General features: G+C 39.7%; 1 pseudogene; it reads right to left on the reverse strand.

Moving 5' to 3' along the window:
* The window catches only part of LOC116482209 (putative elongation factor 1-alpha-like 3), a 24,618-nt pseudogene extending 10,034 nt beyond the window's left edge, over positions 1-14,584 (reverse strand).
* Between the last annotated feature and the right edge of the window lie 470 nt (positions 14,585-15,054).

Consider the following 15,054-nt stretch of genomic DNA (forward strand, 5'->3'; position numbering starts at 1 on the left):
TTTCAGAACCTGTTATTGGTCTATTCAGAGATTCAACTTCTTCCTGGTTTAGTCTTGGGAGGGTGTATTTGTCGAGGAATTTATCCATTTCTTCTAGATTTTCTAGTTTATTTGCATAGAGGTGTTTGTAGTATTCTCTGATGGTAGATTGTATTTCTGTGGGATCGGTGGTGATATCCCCTTTTTCGTTTTTTATTGCATCTATTTGATTCTTCTCTCTTTTCTTCTTTATTAGTCTTGCTAGCGGTCCATCAATTTTGTTGATCTTTTCAAAAAACCAGCTCCTGGATTCATTAATTTTTTGAAGGGTTTTTTGTGTCTCTATTTCCTTCAGTTCTGCTCTGATTTTAGTTATTTCTAGCCTTCTGCTAGCTTTTGAATGTGTTTGCTCTTGCTTTTCTAGTTCTTTTAATTGTGATGTTAGGGTGTCAATTTTGGATCTTTCCTGCTTTCTCTTGTGGGCATTTAGTGCTATAAATTTCCCTCTACACACTGCTTTGAATGTGTCCCAGAGATTCTGGTATGTTGTGTCTTTGTTCTCGTTGGTTTCAAAGAACATCTTTATTTCTGCCTTCATTTCATTATGTACCCAATAGTCATTCAGGAGCAGGTTGTTCAGTTTCCATGTAGTTGAGCGGTTTTGAGTGAGTTTCTTAATCCTGAGTTCTAGTTTGATTGCACTGTGGTCTGAGAGACAGTTTGTTATAATTTCTGTTCTTTTACATTTGCTGAGGAGAGCTTTACTTCCAACTATGTGGTCAATTTTGGAATAGGTGTGGTGTGGTGCTGAAAAAAATGTATATTCTGTTGACTTGGGGTGGAGAGTTCTGTAGATGTCTATTAGGTCCACTTTATATAGAGCTGAGTTCAATTCCTGGATATCCTTGTTAACTTTCTGTCTCGTTGATCTGTCTAATGCTGACAGTGGGGTGTTAAAATCTCCCATTATTATTGTGTGGGAGTTTAAGTCCCTTTGTAGGTCACTGTGGACTTGCTTTATGAATCTGGGTGCTCCTGTGTTGGGTGCATATATATTTAGGATAGTTAGCTCTTCTTGTTGAATTGATCCCTTTACCATTATGTAATGGCCTTCTTTGTCTCTTTTGATCTTTGTTGGTTTAAAGTCTATTTTATCAGAGACTAGGATTGCAACCCCTGCCTTTTTTTGTTTTCCAGTTGCTTGATAGATCTTCCTCCATCCCTTTATTTTGAGTCTATGTGTGTCTCTGCAGGTGAGATGGGTTTCCTGAATACAGCACACTGATGGGTCCTGACTCCTTATCCAGTTTGCCAGTCTGTGTCTTTTGATTGGAGCATTTAGCCCATTTACATTTAACGTTAATATTGTTATGTGTGAATCTGATCCTGTCATTATGATGTTAGTTGGTTATTTTCCTCGTTAGTTGCTATAGTTTCTTCCTAGCCTCGATAGTCTTTACAATTTGGCATGTTTTTGCAGTGGCTGGAACTGGTTGTTCCTTTCCATGTTTAGTGCTTCCTTCAGGAGCTCTTTTAGGGCAGGCCTGGTGGTGACAAAATCACTCAGCGTTTGCTTGTCTGTAAAGTATTTTATTTCTCCTTCACTTATGAAGCTTAGTTTGGTGGGATAGGAAATTCTGGGTTGAAAATTCTTTTCTTTAAGAATGTTGAATATCGGCCCCCACTCTCTTCTGGCTTGTAGAGTTTCTGCTGAGAGATCAGCTGTTAGTCTGATGGGCTTCCCTTTGTGGGTAACCCGACCTTTCTCTCTGGCTGCCCTTAACATTTTTTCCTTCATTTCCACTTTGGTGAATCTGACAATTATGTGTCTTGGAGTTGCCCTTCTCGAGGAGTATCTTTGTGGCGTTCTCTGTATTTCCTGAATCTGAATGCTGGCCTGCCTTGCTAGATTGGGGAAGTTCTCCTGGATAATATCTTGCAGAGTGTTTTCCAACTTGGTTCCATTCTCCCCATCATTTTCAGGTACACCAATCAGACGTAGGTTTGGTCTTTTCACATAGTCTCATATTTCTTGGAGGCTTTGTTCATTTCTTTTTATTCTTTTTTCTCTAAACTTCCCTTCTCTCTTCATTTCATTCATTTCGTCTTCCATCAGCGATACCCTTTCTTCCAGTTGATCGCATCTGCTACTGAGGCTTCTGCAATCTTCGCGTAGTTCTCGTAACTTGGCTTTCAGCTCCATCAGCTCATTTAAGCCCTTCTCTCCATTGGTTATTCTAGTTATCCATCCTTCTAATTTTTTTTCAAAGTTTTTAACTTCTTTGCTATTGTTTTGAATTTCCTCTCGTAGCTCAGAGTAGTTTGATCGTCTGAAGCCTTCTTCTCTCAACTCATCAAAGTCATCCTCCATCCAGCTTTGTTCCGTTGCTGGTGAGGAACTGCGTTCCTTTGGAGGAGGAGAGGTGCTCTGTTTTTTAGAGTTTCCAGTTTTTCTGCTCTGTTTTTTCCCCATCTTTGTGGTTTTATCTACTTTTTGTCTTTGATGATGGTGATGTACAGATGGGTTTTTGGTGTGGATGTCCTTTCTGTTTGTTAGTTTTCCTTCTACCAGACAGGACCCTCAGCTGCAGGTCTGTTGGAGTTTACTAGAGGTCCACTCCAGACCCTGTTTGGCTGGGTGTCAGCAGCGGTGGCTGCAGAACAGCGGATTTTCGTGAGACCACAAATTCAGCTGTCTGATAGTTCGTCTGAAAGTTTTGTCTCAGAGGAGTACCCGGTTGAATGAGGTGTCAGTCTGACCCTACTGGGGGGGTGCCTCCCAGTTAGGCTGCTCAGGGGTGAGGGACCCACTTTAGGAGGCAGTCTGTCCGTTCTCAGATCTCCAGCTGCGTGCTGGGAGAACCACTACTCTCTTCAAAGCTGTCAGTCAGACAGGGACATTTAAGTCTGCAGAGGTTCTTGCTGAGTTTTTGTTTGTCTGTGCCCTGCCCCCAGAGGTGGAGCCTACAGAGGCAGGCAGGCCTCCTTGAGCTGTGGTGGGCTCCACCCAGTTCGAGCTTCCTGGCTGCTTTGTTTACCTAAGCAAGCCTGGGCAATGGCGGGCGCCCCTCCCCCAGCCTCGCTGCCGCCTTGCAGCTTGATCTCAGACTGCTGTGCTAGCAATCAGCGAGACTCCATGGGCATAGGACCCTCCGAGCCAGGTGCGGGAGACAATCTCCTAGTGTGCCGTTTTCCAGGCCCATTGGAAAAGCGCAGTATTAGGATGGGACTGACCCGATATTCCAGGTGCCGTCTGTTTCCCCTTTTTTTGACTAGGAAAGGGAACTCCCTGACCCCTTGCGCTTCCCGAGTGAGGCAATGCCTCGCCCTGCTTCGGCTCGCGCACAGTGCGCTTCACCGACTGTCCTGCACCCACTGTTAGGCACTCCCTAGTGAGATGAAACCAGTACCTCAAGCAGAAATGCAGAAATCACCACCCATCTTCTGTGTCGCTGGGGCTGGGAGCTGGAGACCGGAGCTGTTCCTATTCGGCCATCTTGGCTCCACCCTCTATTCCATATTACTACAAATTAAAAGCAACAGGAATTTATTATCTTACAGTTTTGAAGGTTAGAAATCTGCAGTGGGTTTTACTGGGCCAAATCAAAGTGTTGGCAGGGCTGCCTCCCCTGGAGGCTTGAGAGAGGAATCCATTTCCTTGCTTTTCCAGCTTCTAGAGGCTGCCTTCAGTTGTTGGCTTGTGGCCTCATCCTCCATCTTTAAGGCCAGCAGCCTTGCATCTTCAAATGTCTCTCTAAATGTGAGCTATTAGTTAGCCTGCTACAAATGGGAAATGGCAAGGCTTTGGAAGGGCACATGGGCCAGAAATGTTGCTGCAGTCATTTTTGCAAAGTACAGTCTGCCTTAATTAAATATATTCAGTGATTGCATAGTATGACTGTCACCATTTGCTTAGCCTTACTTTATTGTTAATTTTAGGTGTTTCCAATATAAATAACACTATAGGTGTTTCCATTTAGGGTGTTTCAAACATAAAGAACACTATAGTAAACAAACATTACTATAAATAAATATTTTTGCAAATCCCCAATTATTTCCTTAGAATAAATTAATAAGGATATTATTATATAAAAATATGAATACTTACAGATTGCTAAATCACCCTCCAGAAAGGCAATGTTAGTTTTTCAGTAACATTGTATAAATATATTTATTTTACTGTATCATCATTGATATTGAGTATAATTATTAAAAAACCTTACAGGCTGAATAGGCAGAAAACACCATCTTTTTTGTAGCTTTATTGAGGTATTAATTGATATACAAAACTGGATATATATTTAATGTATACAATTTTATGAATTTGAACATGTGCATATACTTGGGCTATCATCACCATAATCAAGGTAGTAAACATATCTGTCATCTCCAAAAGTTAGTTTGTGTCCCAATACTTTTTTGCGATATGAGCAAGAATTTAACATGAGATCTACCTCTTAGCAAATTTTTAAGTGCACAACATTATATTGTTAACTGCAGGCACTATGTCATACAGTAGATATCTAGAATTTATTTATTTTGTATGACTGTAACTTTGTACCCGTTGAATGACTTCCCATTTCACCTTTGCCCTATTCCCTTAAAACCATCACTCTATTTTCAGCTTCTATAAGTTTGATTATTTTAGATACCTCATATAAGTGGAATCATGCAGTATTTGTCCTTCTGTAATAGACTTATCTCACTTTGCATAATGTTTTCCAGGTCTATCCATGTGGTTGCAAGTGGTAGGATTTCCTCCCTTTTTAAGGCTGAATAATATTTCATTATATGTGTATACTACAGTTTCTTTATCCATTTGTCTGTTGGTGAACATTAGGGTTGTTTTCACACCTTGGGTATTCTGAATAATGTTGCAGTGAACATGGGATTGCAGATATCTCTTTGATATACTGATTTCATTTCGTTTGGATACATACCCAGAAGTGGGATTTCTGGATCATACGGTAGTTCTATATTGGTTACACCATTTTCCATTCCCTCCGACAATGTACAAGGATTCCAGTTTTTCCACATTCTTGCCAACACTTATTATCTTTTGTTTTTTTGATAATAGCCATCTTAACATGTGTGTAGTGATATCTCATTGTGGTTTTGATTTCCATTTCCCTGATGATTAATGGTGTTGACACTTTTCCACGTATCTATTGGACATTTGTACATCTTCTTTGGACAAATATTTATTCAAGTCAATTTCCTACTTTTTAGTTAGGTTATTATTATTATTTTGCTATTGAGTTGTAGGAGGAGTTCTTTATGTATTTTGAGAATTACCCCTTATTAGGTATACGTATTTTCTCCCATTCCATGGGTTACCTTTTCACTTGGTTTATTTATTTATTAATTTATTTTTACTGGGAAGAAGAGTTTTAGTTTGCTCTTGTGCCTATTTGTCTGTTTTTGCTTTTGTTGTCTGTGTTTTTGGTATCATTTTCAAAAAATCATTGCCAAGACCAATTTAATGAAGCTTTTCCTGTATTTTTTCTTGTAAAAGTTTTACAGTTTCAGGTTTACATTTAAGTCTTTAACCTATTTTGAGTTGATTTTTGTGTATAGTACAAGTTAGGGAGGGATCCAATTTCATCTTTTTGCCTCTGGGATACAGTTATTCCACCACCATTTGTTAAAGAGATCATTTTTCTCCATCATGTATTTTTTATTGAACATCAGTTGACAGTATATGCATGGATTTATTTCTGGACTCTCCATTCTGTTTCATTGGTTTGTATGTCTGTATTTATGCCAGTATCATGCTGTTTGAATTACTGTAGCTTTGTAATATGTCTTTAAGTCAGGAAATATGATGCCTCCAGCTTTGATTATGATAGTTATTCTGGGCCTTTTGTTTTTTCATATGAATTTTAGAATTTTTTTTTCTGTTTCTGTAAGAAATGCCATTGGGATTCTCTTGGGAATATAATTGAATCTGTAGATTGCTTTGGACGTTTTTACAATGTTAATTCTTCCAATGTATGAACATGAGATTTTTTTTCCATTTCTTTGTCTCTTTTTAAATTTCTTTCATCAATGTATTGTAGTTTTCAGTGTACAAGTCTTTCACATCCTTGGTTAAGTTTATTTCTATGTATTTCGTTCTTTTAAATGCTATTATAAATGAGATTGTTTTCTTAATTTTCTTTTGGGTCATTTGTTAGTATATAAAAATGCAATTGATTTTTTTAAAATCTCAACTTTGTATTCTACAGCGTTACTGAATTCATTTATTAGTTCCAAGAGTTTTTCTCTGGAGCCTTTGGGTTTGCTATGTTTAGGATCATGTCATCTACAGACAGAAACAATTTTACATCTTTCCTTCCAATTTGGAGGCTTTTAATTTCTTTTTCTTGCCTAATTACTCTGGCTAGGACTTTTAATACTATGTTGAGCAGAAATAAGAGATGATAGCCTAGCCTTATTCCTGATCCTAGAGGAAAAGCTTTTAGTTTACAGGCTTTTTATATATAGCTTTTAGTATGTGAGATACATTCCTTCAATACCTAGTTTGTTGAGTGTTTTTTATCATAAAAAGGTGTTGAATTTTTTCAAATGCTTTTCCTGCATTTATTCAGATGATTATGTGATTTTTAAAAATCATTCATTATGTTAATGTTGTATATCACGTTGATTGATTTGTGTATGCAGAGCTATCCTTGCACCCCAGGGATAAATCTCACTTGATTATGTTGTATGATCTTTTCTGTGTGCCGTTGAATTTGGTTTGCTAGTATTTTATTTGGGACCCATCTTGCTTATGTGTGCACATCCTTGATTATTGCTAGTTAAACATTTTTTATCATTTATTCATTTTTTTTGTTTATTGACTATTATTTTTTCTTATTTTTTTCTACAGGGTACTGATACATTTCTTATTTATTTATAGGAACTCTTTATATATAAAATGCATTAAAGCTTTTCACCATTTTGTATAAATAATAGTTATGAAGTTTTATATTTTGAAAGAAAACATCTTTTTCAATGCTGTTTATTTCTTTCTTTTTATGATTAAATATTTTTTCCTTCACATAGGTCAGGTAAGTATTCACCTATAATTTTTTCTTGGTGCTTTAAAATTTAACTTTAGACTTCTAGTTATGTAAGTCATATGTTTTTATACATATATATATACCTTATTTTTTTTACCAAACAGTGTACACAAATGGATGAGGAAAGAGACAAGTATAAGCAGTTGATTGGATTTTAGTAGAAATAAATTGACATTCTATTTACTGTCTATCTGATTCAGTCAATTCCCAATTATCTATGGTAAATGAGAGCTAGGAAGAACAAGGGTAAAATATACATCTGTTGATAATCTCTCAACTATATTTCAGGACATGTCTGTGCTCAGAAACATTCTAATGGCATTACATTGAGGGCAGAGCACTTTGGTGTTTCTCCATGGTCACGTCACAGAGATCAGTGATCTTATTGTCTATTTGGATGACCTTGTTTCCATGACAGAGAGAGTCCTCTCATATGGCATAAAAATGAGCTGCTTTTCTCCAGAGGAGTTATGGCTGATGGTGTCTCAGGTGTATATCTTGGCTTGGAGGCCATAATTTCTAACCATTAGAGACTTTTTCCTATGGGTAAAGCCCTGTCTCTGTGGGAAGTCCTTTAAGAATAAGCCCAGGCACACCGCATTGCACTAGAAAGGGTCACTGGAATTGTAGGCTTAACGTATCAAAAATGAACAAAGGTATTACCTCTTCCTGAGAGGATGAAACAGAACAGGTTCAGATCACTGAGGAATATGGTGGGAACAAGGGAACACAGAGTGATTATAGGGTGGTCCAGAAGAGACAGGTGGGCAGGTGCCTGTATTGGTAGGAGTATCCTGCAGGCTGGGTCAGGCCAAGGACTGCTACAGTGCAATAAAGCAAACAAAGAAAAGAGATATTACGTGCAGAGTGTCCACAGCTTCCCTCCCCTTCATCACCTCCATCATCATCAATTTTGCCAGTTTCTTCTTGGTCCTTTATTATGCAGAGCAAACATAATGGGTGAATACCTATTTTTGAAGGCACCCTAAGTGCCAGGCACTTTGCTGGGGACACAGCAGTGAGCAAAACAGACAACATCCGCCACCTTCATGTATCTTGCACTCCACCAAGGAGAGATAAAAGGTAAACAAAGAAATAAAATGGATAGCATGTCAGGTACAAACACATGCTACAATTATAGGAGGACAGGGAGTAGCAAGTGTGGGATGGGAACATGCTGTTTTCCTTGGCATGGGCTGAAAAGGCCTCACAGCAAAGGTGGTATTTGCATAAAGGCCTGAAGGAGGAACAAGAACGAACCAAGTGGGTATCCAGGTGAATAGCATTTTAGGGCAGTGCGAGCAACCTAGACCATGAGGCCAACAGCATCTGGCTCATTGAATAGGTCCTAGGGCATTGATAGAATAAAAGGCGGAGTGCAGGGGAAGATCAGAAAAAGGGAATCCATGGAGGCTGGATTCCAGAGAATTGTGTGGGGAGTTTAGAGGAAGACAGAAGAAAGAAATATTAGAGACAAATGGGATAAGGAGAAATGATGGTAAAAGGGATTTTAAAAAGCTTTGCTGTGTCTTATGAGTAAAGTCTTTGAGTGACTTCAGGAAATATTTAAATTGCTTCAAGCAAGACTAGACTGCAAAGTAGCTGAGCACAATATGGGCTGTATGAAGTAATCGAAGAATTTATTATTGAGATAATTTTTGGACCAGCAGAGATTGTGGTCAGGAGAGCTGAGGATGTGCATATTTGTAAGGGTGAGAGTGTGGTGGTAGGAGAGATGGTATGAAAACTGTAGTAGGGAGGGTCAATTCTGGGGTAAAAAATGCCAGCTGGCTTAAGAAGTTATTCCAGTATGGGCTACATGTCAGAATGGTCTTGTGGTGCTTGGTCTTAGCTGATGGACACTTAAACATTTTTTCATGATTTTCTTTTTTTGTTGTTCATTGAGTAGTCATGATCTTACTGATCTTTTTCTATAGGGTACTTATATATTTCTTATTGATTTGCATGAGCTATTTATATTTAAGATGTGATAAAGCTTTTATTTATCATTTGGCACAAATAATAATACTAAATAGTATCAGGTAGCTTAAAGGTGCTGAGCTGGCTGGTGGTGGAGGAGGGATTGGGGGGTAGAGGAGGTCTTGGTGGGGGTTAGGTCTGGCAGTGTGGGATTAGATGGCAAGGTATGCAGAAGGGAATATGCCCTCCAAAGGAACTGGAAGGTCATTGGCACAGCCTGTAAAACTTGGTTTCACTGAACCAATTTTCATCAAGCATTGACAGATGCCTGTCTGGGATGACAAATCCTACCACAGTACCTAGTGCATTGTGGGCGCTCAGTAAATATATTTTTTTCAATGAATGAAGTCAACATGTGTTTGATAGACTAGCTTCTATCTGTTGTTTCCACCACTGGGCACCCCAACCCCCAACCCCTGTACTAGTTTATAACCATGTCCCTTCAATCCATTGCTGCCTATTGCCACTATGACAATGTTTCCCTATATTTTCCCTTCCATTAACTAGAGGGTAGCAGAATGGAAAGAATATGAACTTTGGAAAAAAATATAAGCTTGGGTTCACATCCTAGCTCTGCAGTTTGGGTTAGTGATCTGTTTTCCTAACTGTAAAATAGAGATAATAATATCCCTGTGGTTAGTTAGATTATAGTTAAGCAAATATTCACTCTCCTCCCTACCTTCCCACACTGGAGAAGTAAATCTTTCCACCCTGTTGATGTTGGGCTTGGCCCTATAACTTGCTTTGGCCTCATGGTGGGTGAGATGTCCTTCCCTGCCTGCACTTGGATCTTGGGCCTAGTTGTGTGATTTGCTTTGACCAAGACTTAAAGAAAAGGCTTAAATTGTCTTTCTGGAGTTGTGCTTGTCTTGTGCTTCCAATTTTTCCATGAGAATAATGTGTCTGGGTAGCTACTGTGTCCAAGGAGGATGGAGAGAGGTGGAGCAGACCTGAATCCAACTTCCAGCTGAGTCCAGCCAAGCTATTGCCAACCTGCTGATTTATGAGTGAGAAATAAAAATGCTTATTGTTGAATGTCACTGAGTTTTAGGGTGGTTTATTATGCAGAATTATTAAACATAACTGATGGATACAATGCCCTGTTCCTTCAGGTTACTCAGTATTAGATATCCTGCAAGAAGAATACCTAATCCTAAGTAAAGCATTCTGTCTGCTTCCAATTTGTCTCAAGGAAAGACTAATTTTTGTTTTACAGCTACAGATAAACTCATATGATTTGGACCCTTTTCTTCAAATGCTCCTACAATTGAAGATGAGAAAATAGCTACATTTGCTATTTCTATGGCTACCAAGAATATCAAGTTCCATGAAATTTGGCTTACCAAATCCTAAAAGCCTTATCAAAATATTTTCTTTAAAGCTTCTTCTCTCTCCAGATTAATTCCTTATTGGCAAACAATGACTGTACTGTCTATCTTCTGGTGAGGAGCGTGCTCCCAGGAACTAGATGGCTGCAGCTCTTTCTGATATAAACCATTCCAAAATTATTCAGAAAGGGCCTTCCTGGAATATATAATTATAGAATATGGTGAAGATAACTTAAAAACAAGGTTTAGGAACAGATACCTAAAATTGTTGTCATTTGCCTGCAATGATGCAGTGGGAACTGTGAAGGTTATAGTCTTCCTATCTGGACAATCCCCTCCATGATATTTTTCCCCCAGCTACTGCCATTTCCTCTTCCCAGCCTCTAGAGCCAGGAGCACAAGTTGTGCAGTTACTACCTTTGTAATACTCATATACAGCCCCATTAACACTTTTTTTTTTTATTATACTTTAGGTTTTAGGGTACATGTGCACAATGTGCAGGTTTGTTACATATGTATCCATGTGCCATGTTGATTTCCTGCACCCATTAGCTCGTCATTTAGCATTAGGTGTATCTCCTAATGCTATCCCTCCCCCCTGCCCCCACCCCACAACAGTCCCCGGTGTGTGATGTTCCCCTTCCTGTGTCCATGTGTTCTCACTGTTCAATTCCCACCTATGAGTGAGAACATGCGGTGTTTGGTTTTTTGTCCTTGCGATAGTTTGCTGAGAATGATGGTTTCCAGTTTCATCCATGTCCCTACAAAGGACATGAACTCATCATTTTTTATGGCTGCATAGTATTCCATGGCCCATTAACACTTTTTATGGACGTGCTATACCCGGCAGATTTCTGTTTTCATGTTTATATTCTTGTCAGCTGAGGCTTCCATAAAAACATCAGAGACTGGGTGGCTTAAACAACAGAAATTTTTTTATCACAGTTCTGGAGGCTGGAAGTCCAAGATCAAGGTGTCAACAGGCTTTGTTCTAGTGAAGTGTCTCTTCCTGGCTTGCAGTTGGGTGCCTTCTTGCTGTCCTCACAAAGCCCTTCCTCTGTAAAGGTGTGGAGAGAGATTGCTCTTTGGTGTCTCTTCTTATCAGGACATTGATTCTATCAGATCAGGACCCCACCCTTATGGCCTCATTTTAACTTAATTACCTCCCTAAAGGTCCCATCGTGAAATATAGTCCCATTTGGGGTTAGGGCTTTAACATAGAAAGTTTAGGGGGCACAATTCAGTCTATAGCAATATCCAAGAACAGGAAATAGTTAAAAAAAAAAAGAGAGGACACAGAAGTCAGGGGATGTGGAGACTTGTGTGGCTTCATGTGCAGAGGCCACATCTGGCTCGGTGTGAGGAATTATACAAAGAGACACGAGAGGGAAAGGGGTGGTCACTGCAGCACCTGCCAGACTAGCTATGATTTAAAATCTGACTTGGAAGAAAACCATCAGGCATGTCAGTAAGGCTATGTCTAACCTGTCAAAATTATATGTTTACAGCTCTCCAAAGAGGCTATGAGTTAGACCAGGCAAATGCTGAATGATGGTTCAGCTAGTAACCATTGTGGTAGCCATCTGCTTTGTTAGCAATGGCATTTGGCTAATACAGCATGGAAAACCAAGCAGGAGGGAGCCTTGAGGATGGAGGCAAGAATGGAAAATTCCCTTGATTTCCTAATGTTTTGTTTTGTGATTTTTATTTATTCTTGCCTCAAATATTAATGTACATGTCTCAGTCTTAGAGAGGGCTTTTTTAGTCCCCTGGCACTGGTCAAGTCCTCCTGTAGCACTGCATTCTTACAACTAGTTTTCACTTATATTGATGGTAGTGAGATGATTGCTCATGACGCTAGCTGTTCAACGTCCAACTCATCTTCATAAATGTGAGCTCCACGAGGGCAGGCCTGTGTGTGTCTCATTCACTGTTGTATCCTCAGTGCTTGCATAATATTGTCCTAGAGGGGGTGTTCAGAAATATATGCTGAATGAATGAACAAATGAAGGAATGAGGAGGAGTAGCCTATTTCCTTCCTCAACATGTGCTTGTGAGTTAATGGATAGAATAGTTTGTTAAACCCCACTCTCTGAAAATCCTTTCTCCACCTTCCTCCATACCAGCATTCCATTTCCAGAAAGCTTCAATTGTTATGAGGTCTGGATGTTTGCCTGGTCTGCCCCTTTGAGGGAGGGCCGATCTTTCTCTGAATATTGATGCAATGCTCTTAGAAATCATTTGCCCTAAATGTACTAAAGGCTTTGGTAGAATGGAAAGAGTATAGGCAGTTGAGCTGGAAGACCTCCTTTGGAATTTTATTTTTGTCACTTGGTGTGTGTATCAACTTAGACAAGTTAAGTAATCTGTTTCCTTACCTGAACATGAGTTTGCTGTGAGGATAAATGCAATGGCATAATGAATAGTGCTTTGAGAGCAGTGAAGTCGTTGTAGAAATGTTTGTTATTTTAAGTGGAAGTGGTATAAGTACCTCCTTTGATTGACTAGAACAGGCTTGGGAAGCTCTCAGACCAACACCATTATATATTCTTTTTTTTTTCTCATTAAACTTTTTAAATGGGTCTCAAAATTCTGTGACAAATTTTTGGCCAAGTTGTTTCCATTAAAAAGTACTGATTTTAAAAACTAATAACTTAAAACTGTCTCTCACAAAAAAGAAAGCCAAAGTGGTCCACAAAACATTCTCCTTTCCTCCTGAATGTTTTACAATGCATTGTTGTCATTAACCAGTCTTTTACTACCAAACTTAACTGCCCAATTGAAACAAACAGTTCTGAGACGATTCTTCCATCACTGATTAAGACTGGGGTGGCAGGTATTAGGGATAATATTAATTTAGCCTTCTGAGCTTTCTAGGCAGACTTGGCGACCTTGTCAGCTCCAGCAGCCTTCTTGTCCACTGCTTTGATGACACCCACGACAACTGTCTGTCTCATATCACGAACAGCAAAGCAACCCAGAGGTGGATACTCTGAGAAGCTCTTAACACACATGGGTTTGGCAGGAATCATATCAATGATGGCAGCATCACCAGACTTCAAGAATTTAGGGCCATCTTCCAGCTTTTTACCAGAATGGCAATCAATCTTTTCCTTCATCTCAGCAAACTTGCATGCAATGTGAGCCATGTGGCAATCCAGTACAGGGACATAGCCAGGGCTGATTTGGCCTGGATGGTTCAGGATAATCATCTGAGCAGTGAAGCCAGCTGCTTCCATTGGTGGGTCATTTTTGCTGTCACCAGCAACGTTGCCACGACAAAGATCCTTGACAGACACATTCTTGACATTGAAGCCCACATTGTCCCCAGGAAGAGCTTCACTCAAAGCTTCACGGTACATTTTCACAGATTTTACTTCAGTTGTAATGTTGTCTGGAGCAAAGGTGACCACCATACCAGGTTTGAGAACACCAGTCTCCACTTGGCCAACAGGGACGGTACCAATACCACCAATTTTGTAGACATCCTGGAGAAGTAGGGCTTGTCAGTTGGACGAGTTGGTGGTAGGATGCAGTCCAGAGCCTCAAGCAGCATGGTTCCACTGGCATTGCCATCCTTACAGGTGAATTTCCATCCCTTGAACCAAGGCATGTTAGCACTTGGCTCCAGCATGTTGTCACCATTCCAATCAGAAATTGGCACAAATGCTACTGTGCTGGGGTTGTAGCCAATTTTCTTAATGTAAGTGCTGACTTCCTTAATGATTTCCTCATGTCTCTGCTGGCTGTAGTGTGGCTCGGTGGAATTCATTTTGTTAACACCAACAATTAGTTCTTTCACACCCAGTGTGTAAGCCAGAAGGGCAGGCTTTTAGGTCTGCTCATTCTTGGAGATACCAGCCTCAAACTCACCAACATCAGCAGCAACTATCAGGACAGCACAGTCAGCCTGAGATGTCCCTGTAATCATATTTTTGATGAAGTCTCTGTGTCCTGGGGCATCAATGATAGTCACATATTACCTGCTGGTCTCAAATTTCCACAAGGAGATATGAATGGTGATACCACGTTCATGCTCAGCTTTCAGTTTATTCAAGACCCAGGCATACTTGAAGGAGCCCTTTCCCATCTCAGCAGCCTCCTTCTCAAATTTTCAATGGTTCTTTTGTCGATGCCACTGCGTTTGTAGATCAGATGGCCAGTAGTGGTGGAATTGCCCGAACCTATGTGTCCAATGACGACAATGTTGATATAAGTCTTTTCCTTTCCCATTTTGGCTTTTAGGGGTAGTTTTCATGACACCTGTGTTCTGGTGGCAAACCCATTGTGAGAAAGCACTATATACTTTTTACATGGTTTTATTGTATCAGCTAAAGGGCTGCTGATCTGCAAATCTGATGAAACTGCCTAATTTGGCCCGGTTTTCGATGACAATGGTGAAGCATACTGAATAATGTGGAAAATACATCAATGAGGAATCACGCAGATGAATGGAAGTCATTAACTCAATTAAGATGTGCCTGCTTTGAGAATATGGTACCACAGCAGTCTAGCTGGATGTATTAATGGCAAGATAAATATTTTCTGCATCTGAAATCTAGTCATATCTGTTGTTTTACTAAATATATGATTTTATTTGGGACTGATCAGAAGATTTGATTCTTCCTTCTGTAGTAGTGGAATGTCTAATTTAGGAGTTTTGTGCAATGGAACATTCATGAGCTTTGAAGTCACAACTGTGA

Source organism: Hylobates moloch, unplaced genomic scaffold (assembly GCF_009828535.3).
Source record: "Hylobates moloch isolate HMO894 unplaced genomic scaffold, HMol_V3 SCAFFOLD_14, whole genome shotgun sequence".
NCBI lineage: Eukaryota > Metazoa > Chordata > Mammalia > Primates > Hylobatidae > Hylobates > Hylobates moloch.